The sequence below is a fragment of the Condylura cristata genome, unplaced genomic scaffold (genome assembly GCF_000260355.1).
Source record: "Condylura cristata isolate star-nosed mole 26May11 unplaced genomic scaffold, ConCri1.0 scaffold00008, whole genome shotgun sequence".
Taxonomy (NCBI): Eukaryota; Metazoa; Chordata; class Mammalia; order Eulipotyphla; family Talpidae; genus Condylura; species Condylura cristata.
The window spans coordinates 48,438,780-48,457,470 of NW_004567109.1; positions in this window are offsets into that span (position 1 = coordinate 48,438,780).

An 18,691-nucleotide genomic window follows, 5' to 3' on the forward strand; every position below is an offset into this window, starting at 1 on the left:
AAAAAAAAAAAAAAAAAAAAGCCTTCCCTCTAAAGCACTTCTACAATTAAATTTAGTGCCCGCAACTGAGACTAGCTGTCTCCAATAAAGAAATCGCACTGAATTTAACCAGTAAATATTTTTTCACTGATAAACGCAACACCCTTTTAGTGTTTAATGACCTGAAATTTTCAAAGACAATTTCAAATATGAGACAATTTTGTAAGAAAAATGGGAACCAAAATAAGGTCTTTTCTCTATGAGTTTGTTTTCTTTATACCCATGCCCTTAACAAAGTTACCCATGATCAAAAATTATCAATTCTATGCTCAATTTTATCTAATTTGTAAACCTTGCCCAAGCACTATGCTTACTTCCATTATCCTTATGTTTAAAGGTCAATGAACATCTACATTCATTTATTTTATCACAATAGACATTGATATGAAACCAGACTGAACAACTTACTTGCAAAAGTAGTCTTGTCTGATTATTTTTTATAGCACTGTATATTCTTAGCAACCCAGATTTAAAGCCTAAGAGTCATAAATTCTTCCATCTCTCTCCTTTTGCCTTCATCTGAGAATTTCCAAATTCCACAGCATCTGTCATCCCTTGATTTCCATTTTCAATACCATCACTACACTTCTGCCCTCCCAGCTGGACAACAACCATTATCTGCCAAAAGACCCTTGTTTCCTGTTTTACTTTACATAAAAACACGCTACAGTAAACTAACAAAATGGGTTTCTCAAATATAGTACTTGTTATATCACACTCCTGCTTAAAATTGTATAGTAAAACCTGAGGTCCTGCTTTGGTTTTTAGTTGTCCGTAATATTTCCATAAGAGACTGCTCTAAATTTACTTTCCAACAGCCTTCTGCACATACTCATTCTATATCCTAAGGATTAGTGAAAATATATAAAATCATTTTACTCAATCTATCCCCCTCCTTCTCTTCCTCACCCCAAGCTAAATACACTGTCTCTTTTTAGGCTGTCTTCCTTATATGACCTAACCTACAGATTTTTTCTTCCATCTTTCCACCCTCACCTCTCATATTTGAATCCAACTACCACACAAACTGATAGATAAAAGGATACATTGTTCTCAATGCATAAATATGTAAGTCTGATACTAAAAAAAGAAAAAGAAAAAGGAGTATGGAATGACACTTGGCTCCTTGAAACACATCCTGATAGAGACATCAGTACTTCACTGTTACTAAAACTGTATCCCCCCAACCATTCCAGGGATGCCCATAAACAACCAACAAGCTATATGCCTCACTTCATGGCCTAATGTTAAGTTTCACTGGCTTTGGGAAGAACAGACATTTGGTTCTTCCCAAACTAGGTTGTATCTAAGTATATAAAGCTTGAGAATAATAGGATGTGTGATTTGTTTGTCCATTCTTTATGATGGCCAACCATGTGAGATCAACATGGACAAAGTTAGATGAGACATAGTCTTGGCAAGTTCTCCAAGATATGCTGACTTCAATAAGTATTGCTATTGTATAATATGTAAGTCTCCTATTCATTATCAATTTATCCGTACTAAAAAGTCAGAGTCTCTGCTATGAGGAAGGGTATGCCATTGTTAAGTAAAAGGACATGGCTTAAGGGAATCATTTCTCTCTGTTTTTTATTCAGGAGATAATGGCTACTATAGCAGTCTCTCCAACTAAAGCAGAACAGAGATCCAACTTAAAATTGTTATAGAATGTCCCCCATTTATCAGCTTCAGGTGAACTGTACCATGTTATGAACAAAGAATGGTTCCTCTATTATTGAGAACTAACAATCTCACCAAAACATAGATTCATGCAATGTACTAAGAGATGCTCAATACCAAAAAGTGAAAATGTTCTTAGATTAAGGGTGACATTTATATTAGGCTCAAAGGATATATTGAGTTAAGTACCTACTAAGCAGAGTATTAAAAGGGAACAGGCATATTCAGGTAAGGGTGATCTTTACTGTGATTACAGAGTATTAAGTAGTGGTTACTATAGGTTTTGAAAACAAAAGTGAATGTGTGTAGGAAATTTGCAGAATAAATTCCAAACCTAACAAGCTTTTGAAGAGGTGGATGCTCTAAATCATTAGTAATAGAGGAATGCAAATTAGATGTAAACTGACCTGTAACATTATAATTGTTATATTGACTATAAAAAGGGGGATATGACGAATATTGAATAGTATAGTGACTGCTGGTGAAAATATAATCAACGCATCCCTTCTGGAGAAACTGACCCTAGTGTACAAATTAAGTGTATATATTTTTAGACCACTGTATTTCTGGGTTTAGAAACCACCACCGTGCCCCAGACATTTTCCTTTCACAATGATCTTCATGCAACCTTGTGATTATTATCACATTTAAATTGTTATGCAATACTAGAAACTAAATGTATATATAGGACATTAGAGAAAAATTTAAAACAGCTAGTGTCAAGAACTCTGAACTGTCTAAAATTTTACCCTATTTTCAAGTTAACAATTTGCTGGATTTCTAGATGCCAGCAGAAAATATGAGGCTTCAAATACTTCAAGTTTTTACCTAATTTCTGTGTCTCCAGTCCTAGAGACCTAGAGGTAAATTTCCTTTTTCTTTTTTTCTACTGGCCCATTATTTGCTGATAAGCAGTCCTCATTTATCTTGGCATACCATGGCTATTGTAAATAGTGCTGTACTGAACACTGGAGTGTATATACTTTTGAAGTATGTTTTTATAATCTTCTAATATATATGTAGTGGAGTTGCTGGATCACATGATAGATTTAGTTTTAATATTTTGAGTAACCAACATACTATTTTCTTTATATATCTGACTTGTTTATATACCTATCAAAAATTTACAAAATTTCCTTAAACTCCCCATCCTTTACAATACTGTAGACAAAATATTATAGATAAGCTCTTTTTTGATAAGAACTGTTCTTACAACTCTAAGGTGTATTTCAATTTTGTTTAAATTTGCATTTCTCTCAGGATAAGTGATAGAGTTTTTGCATCTGCAAGTCTTTGGAAAACTGTTTAATCAAATCTACCCCTTTTTTGACTTGGGTTATTTATTTCATCATTGTTTCAGAACATAAGTTCTTTATGAATTATGGTTATTGACCTTTTGTCAGATGTTAGATGAACAAATGTTTCCTTCCATTTACTAGAAGAATATCATTTCACTTTAATGACTTTCTTTTTTTACTATGCAGAAGATTTTTTTTTAATTTATTTATTTATTCATATAGAACTGGGGTACAGGCCAGAGATGCGGGGGTGAGAGGATTCACCAGAGACAGAGTGGGGAGCAGAACAGGCAGATCGATGAAGTACACTGCTGAGGGGAGCAGTGGGCGGGCCAGGAGAGGTCTGCCATGTCATGTGGTCACTTCCAGGGCAGGGGGGATTGAACTCATGCGGAAGTGGCTTAAGCTTCTTAGTGCAGTGCTTTAACCCGCTGCGCCACCAGGGAGGGCCTATGCAGAAGATTTTTAATTGATATAGTCTTATATTTGTTTCCCTGTTGCTGGAAGGGAGCCCCCAAGACAACACTGGGCCCAAAGTCAGGAAGTATACTGCCTTTCTTCTACATATTTTATTAAGTTTTCATATCCAAGTATTTAATACACTTTGAATTACTTTTTGCATGTGGTGTGATATGCTTGTTTAGTTTCATTCTTTTACATCTGACTTTTCAGTGTTTCCAATACCATTTGTTAAAAAGACATTCTCATCTCCATTGCAAATCAGCACTAAATGTGGGTTTATTGCTGGGCTTCACTTATATTACATTGAGCTGTGTTTCTATTTTTATTTCAATTTTATGTCATTTTACTATAGTTTTCCAGTACAATTTGTAGCTGTGGAGTGTGATACTGTCATCTTTTATTGCCCTTTTTGCTTTGGCTATTTGAGGTCTTTTGTGGTTTCCATATAAATTTTAGTAATGTTTGTTAGATTTCCTTTAAGAGTGCCATAGGAATTTTTGTAAGAAGTGCTCTGAATCTGTGTATCTCTTAGGGTAACAGCCATTTTAACAAAGCTTCTTCAATTCAACATTACATAATATATTTCTTTGTATCTTCTTTATTTAAAAGCAGTCTTACATTCATTGCTGTACAGGTCAGTTACCTGATCATTGTTAAGTTTATTGCTGGGGGCATAATTATTCTTAAGTGCTTGTGAATGGTATTTTATTGGTTTCTTTGCCTTCTAGTTCTACTTCATTGTCTGCATACAGAAATACATTGATTTTGTATATTGATTTTGTAGCCTGTCAATTTACTTTATTGATATATTATTTCTAATATTTTCTTAGCAATGCCATTCATATGTTTTGGGGAAAAATGTAATATAATGTAATTCTTTTACTGGGGAAAATAATGTAATTCTTCTGAAAAGTGATACTATACAGAGTGAGATTTAAAATTAAGTAACTCAAGATAATGTATCTATTCTTTGTTTTTTCTAATAAGTTCTCATTTTATAGTTAACAGACATCTATGATTTAAAAATATTCTATACAGTTGTGAAATAATAAATGCATTATTAGCAATTAATGAGTCTGATAGATATTTTTCAATAGATAGGCAATTCCAAGTAATTAAGCCTTAAAAGTTTTATAAATCTTGATAACATTCACTCATTTGGCATTTTCCACATTTGAGTCAAAGCATTTCCTTCCCTTTCTGGAAATACTTTCTGCAGAAAAATTAAAATCACAAGCATACCCTATTCTGTACTTATACTCCCTTGCCTCAGTTTCTCCCTTTACTGAAACAAAATAATGGCTGCCACTCCAAAATTTCATTGTTTTTCTCTGAGAAAGAATGAGAATGCTGAGTAGTTTGATAAAATGAGGCACAGATCTTTAAGCTTTAAAGTGAATCCAAAATAGATGTCTAAATAACAAAAATCGTACTAGTAAACAACTGCAAGACACTATACAATCTTATTCCATTAATTATTTCTCACAAAGGCCATTAGGAATATTTGGATAAACAGCCAACTTTGGCAAAAAAGGAAATTAAAATATTCACAGAAAAAGACACTTGAAAGCAAAGCATGATGAACCAAATGTAATTTCAAAATTGTTTAGGCTGCTAGCAATTTAACTGTAGCTTGCTTTATTATCTGATGCTTTAGCATTTCAAATTTTACTGGAATAACTGAAATTCTTAACAGAAAGTCCAGGAGCTCAGACACTTCTCTCAGACACTTCTCAGCACTATATGTAAATTTAAAGAGCAAAAAACAATGTTTATGACAAAATATTTAATGTTCTCAATTCTGAGTACCAAAATGCCTCTGTTAATAACATGTTAAAATGGAATCCTTGTAGGAATGATTATTAAAAAACATGTCATGCTGTCTTATTTTTTTTCTTTATATTCTTTTCCAGACCATGACTGAATGGTTGGGCATATATTCATTTATGCCAGTGTTAGAGAGTTTTAACTTTTCTTTCCTAATAACTTTATATGTGGTAAACCATTATCCTCCTTGACAAACATAAAACCTAGGTATTATAAAATTTGAAAATATGCAATGTGAAACATTTTTGAGAAATATTTTTAAAATTCAAATTAAACTTCTGCTTTGCATATCACACTAGTTTTTCATAATTAAAGCCACTTGAGAAACTAGACAAAAACTTTCTTCCATTAATTTGAAACATTTTTTGAGTTAAGAACACAAATAATACCTTCTTTACTTCCTACCCAATTTTTAGCTTATGATTTTCCAAATAGGTTTTTGAAGAAATGAAATTATGAAATACTTTGGCAGACTGGGTAGAAACTTAACAAGACATATAAAATCAGTTGTACGAACATTTTTGTTAAATAAATTTTAAACTTACTTTTTATGTAATATAGCAATATGATCATTTTCTAACAAAAAAAAATGACCTAGAAAAAGGGACTGTGAAAATTTCTTAATGATTACATCCCCCTGTGGTTTCAAGTGACAATTCATAGTGCACTTACTAAATAACAAGATATCTATTTGCACTCTTCCATATTTAATTATTGTGGTAATGATGGTTAGATACTGCTTTAAAATGATACATAAAAAAAGCCAGTATCAAACTTACCATCAAAAAGCTTTTTTCCCTACAAATGCATTTTTAAAAATAGAAGTTTCAAAGTAATTTGAAATATACTCTGCATAGATATGCATATATCTGTATGTGATATATGTATCAATGTAGTATATATCAATGTTTGCCATGATTAGGGAATGAAATATTGTTAGTTATCACATCTAGTGGTATATATTTGCCATGAAATTAGGGTTAATGTTTTTTCATAAAATGGAAAATTTGTGAATTGTTTTGACATACATACATACTTATTTATGAGGACCACAGAAAAGCATTGCCTACATACATACATTACATACACAGTATTACATATATACATACACACACTAAAATCATACATACATACATACTTGTGAGGACCATAGAAAAGCATTACCTAGAATATTTGCTTAAAGTAATGTGGTAATGTTAATAATATACTAAACGACTGATTATTCTACTTTTTTCACAAATTGTTTTCTAGGGTTTATGTGTTAATATCACAGCATCTCTCTTCCCAACTCCATGTTCAATGACATCACCAGCACAGCCTGGAGTATCTCATGGAGATAAATACACCAGCAAAATCTATTAAAGATTCTTATTAGAACTTTTCTCACCTAAAGAATCAGTCCTCAGTTTTCACCTTGATGGATACTGGAGTTCCACAATTCCAAGTTCTAAAAGGACACACTTTTTGGAGATTCTATTTTATACTTTGACTGCTACACTATGCAACCCTTTTTTAAAAAGTATTTTTATCATTGATACATTCTTTCTCTCTAGACCACTGCACTAGCAAAGTGTCTCAGAACCATGGAAGTATTTTAATAGATTTTCTTTGAATATCTGCAAGTGGATGCTTTGTAATTTAAATTGACTCCATGTCCTTTTAATTCAGGTCTAAAAGTATTTATTGTGACTGAGAAAAAATTATAAATTAAAAGAAGTAAACATTGGCAGTTTTTATAAGCATCATAAACTGCAGAACATCTTTTATCTGACAATTCTTTATGAAACCATTTTATCTGGACATTTTTTTTTCTGAATACTTTGACACAATAAAATATACAAGCCTTAAGGGTACAGATTATGACTACATACTTAGATATATGCCTATATAAATAACTCATATCAAAATGTATAATTTCAACACCTCAAAAAGGTCCTGTTCCTCCTCTCAGTTTGCACTCAAAGTGTGATTATGGTTACTAATATCAGGTATTTTTGAAAGATTTTTGTTTATTTATACTTACAAGAATGGGGTGTAGGCCAGAGGTGTTGGAGGTAAGGAGATTCACCAGAGACATAGTTGGGAGCAAAACAGGTATATCTACTGAAATACACTGCTGAGGGGAGCAGTGGGGGAGATAGAGGTGTGCTGTGCCATGTGGGCTAGTTCTCTACCTGGGGATCTAACTCAGGCCACAGTGGCTGCCATTAGTTTAAAAGCACTGATACTTGAACCCCTGTGCCATCAGGCCCATTATGTAAATAGTCATATGGCAGTTTCTCTTATGTGCCTGACTTTTTTCATTTATCACTGTATATGAGATTCAGACAAATATAACACAACTCCCTATAATATGCAATGTCTCTAGAATACTAAGGGTATTATTGATCACTCAGTTGCAAAGTATGAACCTAAGAGTCATATTAAGCAATTAAGAATCAGTAAGTAAGCTTCATATATTATTCTGATATAAGATCTCTTCCAAATATTTCTTCTTTTCCATGTTCTCTGTTACTGTTCTAGTTAACAACCTTATCACCTCATACTTAAATACTTCCATAGACCTTACTGCTTTCATCACTTTTCACTTCAAATTTCTCCTTGGAAGAATAATCTGATGATGGCAAATACAAACATTTGTCACTAGTCTCCAGACTGAAAAATAATTAATCCTTTTTGTTTCTAATTGAAAAAGTGAAATATTTAAAATTTGATAGTGCCTTCCATGCTCAGGCTTTAATAATTTCTTTATTACTCTAAATATTATAGTTACTTCATTACTATAGTGACATTTGCGAAAAAAAAAAGTCATATCCCCTTACTGCTTTCCCCATATATAATCAAATTCAAAAGTATTTTTATAATCAAGGAAAATATTTTATCATCAAGGAGCATTTCCAATCATCATTCAATACCCAACTAAGTTCTTCCTTTCTCTCTGAAACTTCTAACACATATTGTGTAGAAGACTTGAGGTCTCTCTTTTAACTTTTAATACCTCTACTACTACTTTGATACTTATTTTTCTTACTTTTAGTGTGTTGTCACTTGTAATTTAATATGCTTGTTTTATCCTCCTAAGGAATCCCCAAGTTTCTAACAAAGGATACCTGTTTCTATGGGTTAAAGTTTTACTAGAGACATTGGTAGGTCTTAATAGTTTTTATTAAACAAGATAGTGGTAACAGCAACAACAAATTGGCACTAAGGACAAAATTTGGCTAGATTCTAAATCTGCAGTGATCACCTGATAATGTCTAGGATTACATTAGTGAGGATCATTTCTAATTTTATGTCATAGTTATTCTGATAGACCATTTGGAAAAAAAAAAAAAAACTTTAGAAACAGATTTCCTTCTCAATAGATAATGTTAGTATTGCAGAGTTTTACTTGGCTCCTTCCTTCTCCAAACTTGAAAGATTTGTCCATAAAGCACAGGGAGTTCAAGATAATTTGTAAAGTAAAATATGTAATAACCTCTACCTGGAGAACTAAAAACACAGTAACATATCATTTTAGGGATAAAATGCCTAGTACCCCAAAACCCTAAGTTAAAACCTAAATGAAAAAAAAAGTTTAATATGATATTCTTAGATCATCTAGTAACTATACAGTGCAGGGCTGTTACAGAATAAAAAAAAATAAAAAAGCATAACTGGCCTACATATGCAGAGTTTCATATCATGATTTGGCTTCCTAGCTGTAAACACATAACGTTTAAAGTTTACACATGTAATTTTAAAAATAATAAAGTACCGTGATTATAATATAAATTCAAAATATAAGGATATAAGGAAAAGCACTAATAGTCTTCCACTATTATAATCTAGTAAAGTTATGTACTCCAGTTGCCATTAATATGCTTGAAAGTCTAGTTCATCTCATAGTATCAAATATATTTTCAAAATATAATGTTAGATTTGTCGAGGTAAATCAGCCTATAGGGCTATAGGAAGAGTTGATACATAATACATTGAAAATAGCAACACATCCTTCTAGATGAAAATATGTATCACCATAAAATCCCCAAATACTTTGCAAACAGTTATCAATGAGAGCTTCTTTCTGTTCTTACATAAACTTTCTGTTCTATTCTTTTTGAAGTTTAAATAGATTCAAGCATAAATATCTTAAGATTTAATGAATTTCTGGAAGAAAAAGGGAAGAAATTTTGTCCATAAACACAATGGGATTTATTTGGCAAATATTAATGCCCAATATCCCCTTTTTTCTGATTTAGAATTACTAAGTGGATAGTTAGGGAATCTAAATGTCTCAACAGCTGAAAGGACACAGTTTTGTAATGATACTACTTCCTAACCCCTTACTTTCTCCCTATCCCCTACCATGTAACCTTTTATATATTTATTTTTCTGTCCACATTCTTCTTGAAGTGTGTTGTTAAACCCAAGACCTCATAAAGTAAATCCTTAGAGTTATGGAAAAAAGTGAGGTCATTTTGGAGTTGTGTAGCTAATTTACAATCTGAACACTTTTGCAGTTTTCTATGTTAAAGAAACTTTAAAAACTTATCAATAGATTTCTTTGTGACTTTTACTAATGAAGTTGTATTTTTTTTTCCTACCAGTGGTAGGTGTTGAATAATTTGAAGGTTCATGGCTTCCAAACCAGCAGGAGTTAAGACTTAATTGCTTGGAAATATATTTTCATGGCTGATACCAGTAACAGAAAAATGTATGTCAAGAGGCTTTGTGCTAATCAGCTAACCATAACATGAGCCACCCCATACCTAGGGAAAATATTACTGTTAACAGTTTGAAGCTATTAAAAATGTGCCAATGGATACCTTCCCTATACATTTTTTTTTCTTTTCACTAATACGCTTCTTCACTCCAAGTAAAGGAATAGAATTTTGTTTTATTTTGCTTAACTACTGTCAGTGAAAAGCAAAATACATTCACCTAGTTTAAGTTGAAACACATTACATCCAATGTTGTTCATTAAGGTAACACTTTAAAAGTCACTCAATTGCTAATACAGTCTCTTTGTGTCAACTCAGAGGTTGCCTATTAGATCTGGTTACACTCTAGAGAGTAGGATTTGAATTCCAGCTCTTGAGATCAGGTCAAGAATTGCAATAACAACTAGTAATTAGTAGTTAGATCTCAATTTACCACATTAGAAGGTCATTTCTCCAAAGCATTTGGTCCCATGAGAGGAAAGGAATATGAGACTATAAACTATTGAAACTTTGAAATCTTAGAATCTAAGATGCTCCTTACAGTCCTTAGACACTCTACGTATAATGAGGCCTTAAGATCTCATTTTTCTAAAGTTAATTCATGAATTTGAGCCTTAAATCTAGATTTTTGTATTAATACATACTGGGTAACAAACCAGATTTAGGATATGCTTGTTATCTTTCTAACAGGGGTATCCCTGTGAACATGGATAAAATATGTGAAAACCATTTTAAATATGTCCTATTATCCTGATCATAAAATAGGATTTGTGATACTAAAATTAATAGTTTATGATAATAATGTAATTTCTTAAAACTTAAAATGAAAAATTGCAATCTCAGGAATGGATAAATGTATTATTCTTGAAAATATAAGGACAAAAACTAAGATGAGGTAATGAACTTTTTTATTTTCTAAATTCAATTGAATTCTGCTCTCCTGTTTATATTCCATTAAATTAAAACAAATTCAATGTTTGTCATAGTTGAAACTTCTATCATATTCAAGATTCCCAAATTTATACTGCATCCATACAACTAGGTAGAGTGAGGTGGTCTCTCTGTTCATCAGTAGATAGACTATAAATTTGATTGCAGAGATGGTTCCTAAATCTATTTATGCTTGTTCATCTCAGTTCTTGACTCTATCTGGTGTTACTTAGTATATGGTGATCATAGGTGAGACAGAATTACTGATCCCTCTGTTATATCCAAAGCTACCTTCTAGAGTTTTTACTTGTTTCCACCAGAAGACAATCAGAAAATAAGAATCCTGATTATTACTATCCCAGTGTTTTATCCATCTCTTCTCCCCACAGATGAGGGTTATGTATTTTGTCTCTATACTAATCCTTTTATTTTCCCTGTTTCTTTCAAGATGTGTTTTCTCTCAGACCCTACTCTTTACAATGTAATGAAATAACTAGAAAACAATTCAAGAATATTTTATAGGTTTCTAATGCATTTACGTTGCTGCAGATTATCACACAGGTAGTTGAAGCAGAATCAACTAACTGTTTGAGAAAAGAGAAAAAAGAAAAAAATACAGAACATAGGATGATAAATTAGTAACCTAAAATATCATCTACTCATATTTAGAGATTATTTTGAAAATTTCTAAAGAAAAAGTTACATGAAAAGTTGTGTTGATATAGTTCAATTAGAAAACAAGTTAGGCCAGTATCAGCTAAATACTAAACATTTTAAATGCAAATATTTGTCTTTTCCCATAACAATTTAGGGGCTATTAATGATTAAAGGAAACATTTTACAACTAGAAACAGCATTGCTATACTGGTTTTATAAATCAGAAAGCCCTAAAAGGATAGGGCAAGTGGCTATTCACAGCATTAAGTATATAAATCCAGTTCCTTTAGAGACAAGAAACAAGGGTCTTGTAACTGAGGTGACCTCAAGAAATTAAGTTGTATTGCAAAGTTTTGCAGAGTTTCCATACATGGCACCTTGGGGTTAAGCCTTTAGTGCTGCTGCTGCTGTGGCCTTAGTTCAATTCCCAGCCAGTTAGCTAACACAAAGATGGCACAGGAGACCTCTCCTAACCCGCCCGCTGCTCCCGGCAGCACACTTTGTCAATCTGCCTGTTCTGCTCCCCACTCTGTCTGGTGAATCCTCTCACCCCCCACCAGCACCTATGAACTACAGTCCAGTTCTTCTATGCATGAATTAAATAATTAAATCTTAAAAAATTTCCATAGAGTGGGAGTGTTTAACAAAATGTCAGTTAAGAAGGGAGACTTAAAGAGACTGATGTTTGCCTTATATAACATATACATTGTATGACTCATTAATCCTCATGATAGGAAATAAAGTTGATAAGTTACATCATCATGCTGACATCTAAAGAGCATTACAAAAATGAGAATGACTTTTTGAAGAAAAGCATGTAAAACTAAAACCAGCAGTACAAATAAAGACAAAAATAGATCAACTCACATCAATTTTTTTCCATAAGATACAGTAGAAAGTTAAAAAGCTGCTTCTTTACTTGAGTAGTATGACATGATTTATACACATCAAACCTAAAATCAAAAAAGCACCAAACATGATGATTCATAACATTCCTAGATTCCCTCGTTGTGATGCCAAAATTGATCCATGTACAGATTTAGCTTTGATATGCAAGTAATCAGAACTTTGCCACCTAGAGGCAGTACTGATCTTCTCAAAAGAAATATTAAAAAGGATGATAGGTAAGAATAAAAAGACAGATTTCAAGTCCTAGTTTTATCTTTAACATGAATATTTAAATCCAAATATACATATTTGATAATTCTGGAGAAAATGCAAAAGTCTTCCTCAACTGACTGGCTCTAGACAGGTCAATAAGGTTGATAATTATCACTGTAATTTCATTTACCTTCTCTACTTAGTTGTAAGGAAGACAATATAAACAAGAGGAATAGGTAGAAGCATTTCTTGTTTTGGAATTGCAGCAATACAAACAGTTGCTTATTTACCCACTTCTGGAGTTTAGATTTTGCCAGAGAAAGTTGAATCATCAGAACATAGCAGTGGTTCTTGAAATCTAATAGCAGTTTAATATATTCAAAAATTTTGGTTACTATATCATCCAGAAAATTATATTCTCAAGCAATTAAACCTTATCTTCTGCTAGCTTAGAAGTCATGAACCGTCAAATTTCTTATTTTAGTTAATCAATCTTTATTTGTGTTCCAAAGTGTTGTGGTCAAGAAAAAGGTCATTTAGTACACAAATATATATATATATATTCAAAGAGCTATCTAGAGTTGCTATAGTGTTGCAAAAATTTTACCTCAGAAACAGTTCAGAAGATTTCTAGAAACAGGAGGACAGTTTTTATGTGAAGTTAATGATCTATAGGAAAGGAAGCTAAAGTTACATAAGTTGAAAAATAAATGTCATCATTATAATAATCAATACAGTGCAAAGGGAATTTAGAAATCATGGAATAACTACCACAAAAATAAAATGTGAAATACATAAAACAAAAAAATTAAAATATATTGCAAAAAAATCCTGGCAGAATAAAATAATATTTTATTTTAGATATCTTTAATCAATGTGCAACTTGAGTATAAATTGTATGTTTATCTTTCAATATGTAGGCATTTTAAATACTGACTGAATTCTGGGCCTTCAACACTACCAAATGTTATATTTAAACACTGAGCTTGCAACCCTGCCAAGATTATATACTTTCTTTTCTCTTGTACTGCATACACCCCAAAATAATAATTCAACATGGCTATCCTATTGTGGCTATACAGAAGACAATGGAAACATTCTTTAAGGGCTAACTTATCTCTTTCCATTCTACACCCAACTTGCAATTCTCCATAGTATTTTCTGTTGGTTACAATTTCTGTGAGAGATCTTACAGTAGCAATAGCTATTTGACATAAGCAATTCAGTAGTCTCAGCATCAACTAAAAGCCAACGAAATCCAATTTTATTAGTATTGTTTGTTTATAGCAAATTGAAATCACCCCTTATAACAACCTTGGAAGTAAAGGAAGACTCTTTCCTTTTAGTGGACTAGTCAGCAGGTATGTTAATCGTGCAACTTATCAATATAATGCCAGAAGAGATACAATATGTAAGTATTTTCAATCATCTTGAAAAAGGAGATAATTTTACTATAATAAAGATGTATGTGCATGAATATATTTTCATTTAATGTTAAAAACTTTGTATAAGAATGAACTGGAAGTCAAATAATTAAAGTTAAAGGTAGAAGATAAATGATGGGGCTTGGGAAAGGTTTGTTGAAGAGTCGTTAGTGTTCTTGGATAGCACAGAATAAATAGCAATGAATCTGGAACTGTGCCAGGAGCACTTATATGAAGAATGGACATTAAACGGATTCTCATAATCCATTTAAGGTCATAATGACTTATTACCAAAACATCTTAAAATCTACTCATTTTAGACTCATAAGAAGCCTTAGGACAAGATACAAAGCAGGCACAAGGTTAAATGATTTAAACGGGTATAGGGTAACAGGTATGTACAAGTAGGTTGAATGATGATGGATGCACTGCTAAAATAGGGAAGCTATTACACAGGCTCAACTAATTTTTTTTTTTTTTTTTGCCACAAGTGATTGTGGAAGTAGTACTGTCTGACTCATTTTTCATAAATAGGCAAAGATTCACAACTTAATGTAAAAACATAATTTTATGTTTAAGTAACAATAAAAAAGTTAAAAATTTCCAGTATTGATGGCATTCTGTGACATTTTTTAAGGCATTTATAAAGGCTTATTTTTATAAAAGGTTATTGAAAAGAGGCGATGAAATTAAGTGCAATAGTTTTAAGCAGAAAATGGTTTGATGTATAAGCTTGAAGATCATGAGTGATTTGTGGAGTCATACACATGGAAGAGAAGATATTGTCTAATCAATCCCAAGGAAGTACTATTTGATATATAACATGATTTCAGAACAATAAATGTTGATCTAATTATTATAATTTTATTCTGTTACTGTAAACATTCCACTAAAATTTTCTCTGTCCTCTCAATGGGGCTATTATTTTTTCCGGTGGGAAAAAAATCTGAGTTACAAAAAATAAGTAATAAGCCCCATGATCCTTGCATAACAAGAAATTAAATCCAGCTCTTCTGTATCATAAAGTCTGCCTTTAGTGGTCTGGGTATAAAGGCAGGTATGTGTCTGTTTAGCTGTGTAGTATCAGTCTTTTCAGGGCTCATTACCTATAGGTGTTTATTCACTAACAGTTTTCTGGGACTGAGTAACTACTAAATAACAAGTCATCAGACACTGGCAAGTCAAATAAGAGGCTTGAGGAGGCCTATCAGTAACTAGCCAGTACCCTAGTTGACATCTCTGAAATATCTCTAAGACAGCTGCCAGGCAACAGACTGTAGGGTTTATTACAAAGCTATTTGTACAGTTGACAAAAAAAAAAAAAAAAAAAAAAAAATTTTCGCCAAAAGCCCAGTTTGAGCAAGCTACATAAATCTTTAAAAAAAAAAAAAAAAAAAAAACCTTGAAATATGTATGTATGTAAAATGAATATGTAGTTTGAATCAGTGATTAGTATGAGGTTTTCTTTTAGTGTTTTACTTTGTAGAATGCAAAGGATGATTATAAGAAAGTAAGGTAAGAGGTAGTTAGTATTTCGTGTCAATAGAAGCAGATTAAATATAGTATGTTGTTTGGTTACACAGTTAATGACCCTGGCCATATCAATATCAGCTGAATAAAAGCATCACTTATCAATTTCCAGTGTAAGTGAGGAGTTTTCCAAAGTTTTTTGGTCACCTATGATATTTTATTTATAATGATTAAATTGAGGTTACATGATCTGAATTGCATAGTTTGACTTATTCTCTTGATGAAACACTGACAAGTTGAGAAAAAAATTCATGGAGCTCACTTGATGGGCAAATATGCATCATGCTGTGTGAGATGAGTAACCTGTGAGTGGATTTTCACCATTCTGTTTTGAGCTGTCAGATAAATTTCTCTTGGGCATCTTTCCTATTGCTGTGCATCTAAGCAAAACAATGTTTTATTGTTTGTCCTAGTTAATAATTCATTGATATATACCAAATGAACACACTCAAAATATGGATGTAAATCTCATTAGATCTCTAGGTATAGCAGTCCCATCACATTGTGATTTTTGCGATATGAAGCAAAGTTATCTTTGCTTTTAGACCTTTCACTAACCAAAACAAGTTGAGAATTATTAAAAAAAAAAACTGACAGGTTCTTTCTGCTTATAAATGAGAAAACAGATTTGTAACATGTGAAATGAGCCATTCTGACAAAGGAGAATTTACAATTTGAGCTTCAAGTGTAAACACTTGAGTTAATGGCTGGGGTTTCTCAATCTCAGAAGTTCTGCTGCATGGAGGGGATGAAGCAGAGGTGATGGGAGCTCTTCAGCATTTTATTTATGAAGCAGAGGTGATGGGAGCTCTTCAGCATTTTATTTAGAACATCCTTATAGGACTTCATTAGGCAGATTACCTGTTAGGCATGGTGTAGTGTGCTGAACACTTTAAACTGGCATGTCCTCAAGGCAAATGGAAGGCAAAGTCAGAAGGAATTATACTCTACACAAATAACTGAGTATTTTATTAGTGGGCCTCATAGAAATGATATCTTCCTTGCCAATGCACGATTTAGTGTTTAACTAAATTGAGTGCCAGAGAGTTTGTTAAATGTTGACCGGCCATCTGGATTTATGGATGCAACCTGATGATTCTGTCAGTGTTGTTTTTTTTTTTTTTCTTTTCTAGTGACAACATTAAAGCTTTGAAATAAAATTTAAAAAAACTTTCAGGTTTTACCACTATGTGTTTTGTTCTAAGTTACCAGATTAATAGCACCTCTATTTCTAAAAAAGACAAACTGCTTCTTGAAAAATTATTTTGTAGTTCGAACTTCAGTCTAAAGAAATTGCTTATAATATGCCCATGCGCAGTAACTGTTTACTAATAATTTTAGGATACATATGTTAACTTGCTATATCTATGTTAAATTCCTGATTCTATTTAATCACTTTATTCCCCTCACCACCTACAGGGAAGGGTCACTATGTCAAGCAATCCTGAATGGTATTTTGTGTGAATAGGGAACAAAGCTTTTAAAGGCCAGAGGTTTAGGAACATAAACCAGATGTGCTCGTTTTAAAAAGTCTACTTAGTTAGGAGGGAGAGAGATCAGACTCTTAGATCTTTAAAAAAATCTTACTGTCAAACACATTCCATGGAAACTAAGCATTTTAGTATTCTCCAAGCTCTGCCACACTGACTTTTATATCTCTTGGATAAAAAATTTGCTCTGATCTGTATTATACATAAGCCTTTTCTACATTTAGAGCCCAATAAAATACTTGATTTTCTTAATTACTTGGAAACTTCTAAAGTATGTCAGAATATTTAAATTCTCATTCTATAGAAATGTTGCCTTTTTTTTAATCCAAATTCTCAACACAAATGTCTGATTAACATGTCAATTCTTAATTGTTTGTGCAGCATAAATCTAGGTCATAAAACGGCTATTAAAAAGAAGACTTTTATAAAGATGTATTTCATAGAAGTAAATGCTTTTCAATCTTAGGGTGATAATATCCACAATGTGCAACATTCACTTTCCTTAGTAGCAGATTTTACAAGAATTCAGTCAACATCCTATTTCATTACTTTCGCAGGATATAAATTATTTCGGATTTTTGGCTAGACTGTTTTTTACACTATGTATACAACTTGTCCTGTAGAAATAGGTGTCTCTTTATGGCAACGTCTTCACTCTTTAAACAAATTACATCAAGGTCTTAGTTATTTCATGGTTTCCAACTAACCTTACTTCCAAAGGCAGCATATGTATGTGTAGAAGTATGTTTACTGGTGCCTATAGCCTTTGGTTGAATCTTGCTTACAAGTTTCATTATCTTAGGTAAATAAGTAAAAGTTTTTAAGCTTAAACTTTGTCACCTACAAAATGGAAATAATATCTATTGTATATGGTCAATGAGATTTAATGAGAAATTTTATAATATGCTAGTCTAATGCCTACTACACCAGTAACTAGTATACCATAAATACCCAGTTAATTTTAGCCACTCAGTCAAAAATCAAGTATCAGTGCCTCTGCTTTAGACTTAGTGGAAGATTTTGAAAAGGCTTATAACCCCATAATTGAAGGTAAATTCTTAAAATCTTAGCATTCTAAAAGTCTATTTTAAATAAATTTATCAAAATGAGCAATTTTAGTATCTACACTAAAATACTGTATGGACTATTGTGATAATCAAGTAAGAAAATTATATGAGTTATATAGGCTATATAATAGCTATATATGAATTTATAATATTTATAAATTTCACTTCTATCCACTGTTAAAATGATTTTAATTTAAACTGTGATTAGATTTATAGCTGCATGGTTGGATTAAGTGTTGAGGCACAACCTACAAATTGCTTCCTGACACTGTCCTTAGTGAGAGAATTTCTGATTTCTAGTTGGCCATAGAGACACCTGGAATAAATGCTTCATTTTTTTAGCATCAGTGCTCTATTTACTAGCAGAGAACAAAATGATGCTGAGTCGCTATTAATATAGCTCCACAACTGTGGAAAAACATTTATGGCTGTACAAAATGGTGCTTATGTCACACCCCTTTGATAACAGAGTAGCAATTCCAA